This window comes from Theropithecus gelada, chromosome 14, assembly GCF_003255815.1.
Source record: "Theropithecus gelada isolate Dixy chromosome 14, Tgel_1.0, whole genome shotgun sequence".
Taxonomy (NCBI): domain Eukaryota; kingdom Metazoa; phylum Chordata; class Mammalia; order Primates; family Cercopithecidae; genus Theropithecus; species Theropithecus gelada.
In genome coordinates, this window is record NC_037682.1 from 4,515,471 (window position 1) to 4,523,055 (window position 7,585).

Here is a 7,585-nt window from a genome sequence, read left to right on the forward strand (position 1 = left end):
GAGCAAGTGGTTAGCTTGGCACTGTGCTGCCAGGAACAAAATGGGGTGGGTGGGGTGGAGGACAAAATGTTAACAAAGCAGAAGGGGAATGCAGAATGGGTGGGCACATGGCAGATGCTAGCAAGAATGTGTTCAGGTGGAGTGTCCTCACTGAGCATGTTTAAGTGTACAGTTCATTGGCATTAGATAAATTCAATGTTGTGCAGTCATCACCACTACCTAGTTCCATCACCCTAAACAGAAATCCCATACTCAATAAGCAGGCCCTCCATGTTCCCACCACCCCATCCCCAGCTGTGGGCAACCATAAATCCACTTAACATCACTATGGATTTGCCTATTCTGAGCATTTTGTATAAATAGAATCAGGAAATATTTGTCCTTGTGTAACTGGCTTATTTTACTTACTGTAAAATGTTTCAAGATTCATCCAAGTTGTGGCAGGTATCAGAACTCTGCTGTTTATTATGGCTGAATATTATTTCACTATGTGAGTAGATCATATTTTGTTTATTTACTTGTCAGTTGATGAATACTTGGGTTTTTTCTACCTTTTGGCTATCACAGATAGGGCTGCTGTGAACATTTGTGCGTGAGTTTTTGAACACCTATTTTCAATTTTGAGGGGGTGTATACTGAAAAGTGGAACTGCTGGGTCCTGTGGTATTTCAATGTTGAACTTGTTGAGGATCTGCCAAGCTGTTTTCTGCAATGGCGGCACCATTTGACATGCCCCCTGGAGTGCATGGGAGCTCCCATTTCTGTCTGCCGCACCTCTCCGGGGGAGTTATGTTTGAGCTGGGGAGGGGCCAAGCCCCAACCATCTCACTCCTGTGTGCAACACAGGCACTGAGGATGGATTTGAGAGTCAGAAACTCTGTCTCTCCCACATGCACCAGGCACTGCTGGCGAGGCCAGGTCTGCATCCCTGCATTCCACTTCCCTGAGCACAGCAGGGGGCATTTGTGAAAAGGGAGATGCCCAGGCCTCCTCTGGGAACTCAGATTCAGTAGGAAGCCTGGGAATCTGTTTTCAACAGCCTCCCAGGGGAGTCTGATGGGACGTTGGAGAAACTGCTCCACATAACCCCATCCTCAGTTGACTGGGGCAAGGGTTGGGTGACAGACACCAATGCTATAGCCACAGGCCCTCAGAGTGCAGGGTGCACGGAGACTTTAGTGGCAGGGCACCTTATATACCTACTGTCTGTGCAGTCCCCTGTGGCTCCATCAGCCCCTAGTTTAGAGTGAAGGAGGCTCTAAGGCAGAGGTTCTCAGGGTGTGGTCCCTGTACTGGCTGCAGCAGATCAGATCACTTGGGAACTGGTTAGAAATGCAAGTTCCCCTGACCCCCAACACACACACACACACACACACACACACACACACACACACAGATGCACATGTGCAATCAGAAACTCTGGGCGCAGCCCAGTGAGCTATGTGTTAGCAAGCCCTCCAGATGATCCCATGCCTGTTTAAGTCTGAGCACATAAAAACCTTCATTCCTGCAGTATAAACCTCCCCTAAACCTCCAGCTGTGGGACATTAGGGGACACGGTGGGACCACTGAAACCACTGTGGTGTCCCATATGGCCATGCAGCACTGAGCACCACCCTACAGTCCCAGAGGCAGTGACCACCTCATGAGGAAGGGGCCGCACAACAGCACTGCCCAAGCTCTGCCTGTGGACACCTGTGCAGCCGCTCATCTGGCCACCAAGAACACCAGAGAGAGCACACTGTGGCCTCCAATGCTGAGGAGCCAGTGGATTGGCCCAGGGTACCCCTCCCACTGAGCTCCTCTGTCCAGGGCAGGAAGAACCTCAGCTGGGAACCAGCCATCTGCGTTCCAAGACTGCATCAACCACTGACCAAGGAAGCAAGGATCGTGTCTGTGCCTCTGCCTTATCATCTGAAAGGCGCTGACAGTCGCTGGAACCCCAGGGCCTTTGTAGGGGCAAATGAGGTCCTGGGTAGGAAATTACCTGGCAAAGCAAAAGGAAATATATGATTAGAGGCTGAATTATTTTGTTTTTTCTCTTTTCTTTTTTTTTTTTTTTTTTTTGAGATGAAGTCTCGCTCCATTGTCCAGGCTGGAGTGCAGTGGCACGATCTCGGCTCACTGCAACCTCTGCCTCCCAGGTTCAAGCAATTCTCCTGTCTCAGCCTCCCAAGTAGCTGGGACTACAGGTGCCTGCCACCACACCTGGCTAATTTTTGTATTTTTAGTAGAGATGGGGCTTCACCTTGTTGGTCAGACTGATCTCGAACTCCTGACCTCAGGTGATCCACCCACCTCGGCCTCCCAAAGTGCTGGGATTACAGGTGTGAGCCACTGCGCCCGGCCTGTTTTGCTTTTCCTGAAGAGACAGGGTCTCACTATGTTGCCCAGGCTGGCCACAACCACTTGGGCTCAAGTGATCCTCGTGCCTCAGTCTTCCAAGTAAGTGAGACTATAGGCATGTGCCACCACGCCCAGCTAGTTCAGATTATTTTTAATTAATAAGTAATAATACATGTGGTACAAAATTCAAAAGGCAGCAGGAAAAAGCATGTATCCCCTCTGAATCAGCTCCCCAGCCCCCTGGACCCTTCCCCAAAGTTTGGGCCTACTAAGAATCCCTTGCAATGGTTTCCAAGGCTGGTGCTGACATCTACAAGCATAGATGTAGGAATTATTTTAAAAACCCAAACAGAGCTCATTCTATGCGTTTCTCTGCAGTAGTCTTGTCCTTTTTAAAATTATTATGAAATGTATTAGGCATACCAAAAGGATGGAGAATAACAAACAGCCATGCCCACCACCCAGCTTCAGACATCAAACATTACAGGTGCAATACAAGTCCTTCATACCATCCAGATTCCACCCTCTTTCCTCCCCCCGTAGAAGTAACCACTGCCCTGAACTTGACATTCATCATTTCTGTGCCTGTTTTTATTCGTTTATTGCATATGTATGCTTCTATAAACAATATGTAGTATTATTGTGCTCATTTTAAAACCTTATATAAATGGCCTCTAGCTCATGCATAATAAATTAGCAATCCTTATGAAGAGAACCATGCCCAGCACATAGTCATCACTCAATTAAATGTTGGCCACAATTATCACTGATATTATAGCTATTGGCAATCACGAATCCTTCTGCAGCTGGCTTATTTTGTTCAATAGTATTTTGAGATCCATCCAAGATGACAGATGTAGTCTAAATCATTTATATTCACAGTTGAGTAGTATTTTATTCTGTGAATATATCAAAATTATTTAGCTATTCATCTGTCAATGGATTTTCAGATTATTTCCAATTTTTCACTATTAAAAACAATGCTATTTTGAGGGGGAGGGATGGCTAGGTGGAGCACAGAGGATTTTTAGGGCAGTGAAACTATCTTGCATGATACGTGTCATTATTCATTTGTCCAAACCCATAGAACGCACACCACCAACAGTGCACCTTAACATAAACTATGGGCAGGTGGGTGATGGCGATGTTTCCATGTAGGTTCATTGATTGTAAGAAATGGACCACTCTGGTGGGGAACGTTGACATTGGAGAGGCTGCTGTGTGCTGGGCCAGGAATAAATGGGATATCTATGTACCTTCTACTCAGGTTTACTGTGAACTTAAAACTGCTAAAAAAAAAAAAAATTAGTCTTGGCCAGCGCAGTGGCTCATGCCTGTAATCCCAGCATCTTGGGAAGCCAAGACAGGAGGATCACTTGAGGTCAGGAGTTTGAGACCAGCCTGGCCAACATGACAAAACCCTGTCTCTACTAAAAATACAAAAATTAGCTGGGCATGGTGGCGCACGGCTGTAGTCCCAGCTACTTAGGAGGCTGAGGCAGGAGAATGGCATGAACCCGGGAGGCGGAGCTTGCAGTGAACCGAGATCCTGCCACTGCCCTCCAGCCTGGGCGACAGAGCGAGACTCTGCCTCAAAAAAAAAAAAAAAAAAAAAAAACTCTAATAAAAGTTTGAAAACATTTATTTTCTACATTATGCTAAATGAAAGAATCCAGTCACAAACAAACACATATTATATGATTCCATTTACATGAAATATCCAGAACAAGCAAATCCACAGAGACAGAAAGTAGACGAGTGGTTGCCAGGAGTTTGGGTGGCGAGAGGAGGATGGGAGGGACTGCTAATGAGTAGGGGATTTCCTCAGGGGTGATGAAAATTTTCTGGAATTAAATAGTGATGATATTTCCATAATTCTGTCAATACGCTAAAAACCATTGGATTGTACAATGTAAATAGGTAAATTATATGGTATGCAAATTATCTCAATAAATCTATTTTTTGAGAAAAAGAAAACCAAAATCAATGCTTTTCTAAATGTAATGTGGGATCCTTTGGATCCTGAAACAGAAAAAGGACATTCATGGAAAAATTGATGAAACCCAAATAAAATCTGTCGTTTAATTAATAACATTCTACCAATGTTCATTTCTTGGTTTGCATAAATGTATCACAATTAAGATGTTAACTGTAGGAGAAAACTGAACGGGGCAGTATACAATAATTCTCTGTATCAGATTTGCAACTTCTCTGTAAATCTGAAATTATTCCAAAATTAAAAATTTATTTATTTATTTATTTATTTATTTATTTAATTTTTTTTTTTTTTTGAGACAGAGTCTCACTCTGTCGCCCGGGCTGGAGGGCAGTGGCCAGATCTCAGCTCACTGCAAGCTCCGCCTCCCGGGTTTACGCCATTCTCCTGCCTCAGCCTCCTGAGTAGCTGGGACTACAGGCGCCTGCCACCTCGCCTGGCTAGATTTTTGTATTTATTAAAAATTTATTTTAAAAGCAAACGCTGTGATGAGCGCCCACGTGCACGGCTAACAGGGCAACTCTGAGGTGCTCGCACAGGAGTGGAACTGCTGAGTCATCTCCGACTCTGTGGAAATTACTGAACTGTTCCCTGCAGGGCCTGTGCCTTTGTTAGTCAACGGTGTAGCCTGGCGATGGTTCCCAGGTATCATTGTTCTTTATAGGCTGTCCAGTTCCTTTGTGCGGATGTTCATTAGTGTATGAAACCAGCCCCTGTGGATGGGCAGCTAAGTTGTCTCCTTTATGAACATGCTCCTGTAGCGAAGATAAATCCTTAGAAGCTGAACTGTGAGCTGAAGGACATGTTTAATGAGTGCCCGCCCACCCCCACCGCCCCAGATGATATCAGGGCACACATATCAGCATGGCAACATTTTCCATGCACAAACTCATGCCCATTTTTTGCTGGATCCAAATAAGAAATGCAAACATCTCTGATAGTTACCATTGCTGCTGAAGGAGTGAAGGACACACCATCCCCCAGTATGCCAGATTTTAGTATATTGATTATGTGAAAGGAAAAGAAAACCTCGGGACCCCAATCCACTCTGCCCAAAGGAAAGAACTAAACTGAGAGCTGAGTCGTGCAAGAAGCTGCTTTTCCTTTTGTTCCCAAGCAGAGAGTGATGGATAAAAGGCGAAACATCGCTCTGTGTTCACTGGACCTTGTGCAACGAATACGTAACTGACGATTCCCCTACTACCCCTTTTCTCTTGCATCATGGGAATTCCACAGGGTGGCCATGCCCTCCCGCCTTCCCCTCCAGCCTGCTTTTCCCTTTAAATACTGAAGCCCTCAAAACTACCTTTGGAGAAAGGCACAGGCCTGTCTCCTGGGCACGCATCCTTAACCTTGGCAAAATCAACTTCTAAATGGATTGAGACCTGTCTCAGACACTTTTTGGTTTACAATTATTTCATGTTGAAAACTGGAGGAACTGAAAACTGGAGAAATGATGCCTGGGAACCATCACCAGTAGTTTCAGAAAGGGTGAGGTGACCTGTCACTTCCTGCATGCCGGGAGCCATAAGGATGCCTCTGGGAGGCGTCCCCTCTCCGAACCAGGGCAAGAAAGCAGCCCTTATCACCAGAGACTGGACATCAGGGGCTGCAATGGGCCTGAATAAACATAGATAACGCAGTCGCCCTCATCTTCCACCTGCTTTACACGCCCCCATACGTCTCCAAGTGACTCCCCGAGAAAACTGATTGCCCCAGCCAGATTTTCTTTGTCCTATCGTTTCTTCTCAAATTTATCACTCTTTGCCAAAAAAACATAAAAGCATCTTTGTATTCTTGAGTGGGTCTGAAAAGAAAAAGAAAGAAAGAAAAAGGAGGCTGGGCACGGTGGCTCAGGCCTGTAATCCCAGCACTTTCGGAGGCTGAGGCGGGTGGAACACCTGAGGTCACGAGTTCGAGACCAGCCTGGCCAACATGGTGAATCCCTGTCTCCACTACAAAAACACACAAAAAAGTAGGCCGGGCGTAGTGGCTCAAGCCTGTAATCCCAGCACTTTGGGAGGCTGAGACAGGCATATCACGAGGTCAAAAGATCGAGACCATCCTGGGTAACACGGTGAAACCCTGTCTCTACTGAAAAATATAAAAAACCAGCCGGGCGAGGTGGCGGGCACCTGTAGTCCCAGCTACTCGGGAGGCTGAGGCAGGAGAATGGTGTAAACCCGGGAGGCGGAGCTTGCAGTGAGCTGAGATCTGGCCACTGCACTCCAGCCTGGGCAAAAAAGCGAGACTCCGTCTCAAAAAAAAAAAAAAAAAAAAAATTTAGCCAGATGTAGTGGCACACACCTGTAATCCCAGCTACTCAGGAGGCTGAGGCAAGAGAATCACTTGAACCTGGGAGGCAGAGGTTGCAGGGAGCCAAGATCACACCACTGCACTCCAGCCTGGGTGATAGAGTGAGATTCTGTCTCAAAAATAAATAAAAATTAAAATAAAAATAAAATAAAATAGTAAAAGCATCTCGCTTGGGCTACGTCTCCAGACTCCCCTCCTTGGTAAAGATCCCCACTAGCATGTGAAACTCATAAAGCGTGTGTGCTTTTCTCCTGCTCATCTGCCTGGTGTTGATTTAGTTTCTAGAGCTGGCTGAAGAGCCCACTAACAGCTAAAGGGGGGGAGGAGGTGACCTCTGGCTCCCCTACAGTGCTTTCTAAACTATGCCAAAAGGTAGTAGCCTAAAACAGTCCTAAATGTATATTATTTTCTGCTGTTTCTGAGGGTCAGGAAGTGGGGAGAAGCTTACCTGGGTGGTTTCGGCTTATGGTCTCATGAGGTTTCAGCTGAGATGAAAAACAGAAAGTCACGATTCATGAGAGTGAGCCTGGCTGACTTTCTCGTGAGAGAGGACATGGAGGGGATGGAGGAGATTGCTGGGGATGGAAGATTTGTTTCCAAAGCGGCTTGCTCACCAGGATACTGGCAGGGGGCCTCAGTTCCTCTCCACGCTGACCTCTCCATACGGCTGCTTGAGTGTCCTCATGACAGGTCGCTGGCTTCTCCAGGAGCTAATGATCTAAAACAACAAGGCGGGCCAGGCGCGGTGGTTCAAGCCTGTGATCCCAGCACTTTGGGAGGCCGAGATGGGCAAATCACTTGAGCCCAGGAGTTTGAGACCAGCCGAGGCAACGCAGCGAAACCTCATTTCTACAAAAAATACAAAAATTAGGCCGGGCGCGGTGGCTCACGCCTGTAATCCCAGCACTTAGGGAGGCCGAGACGGGC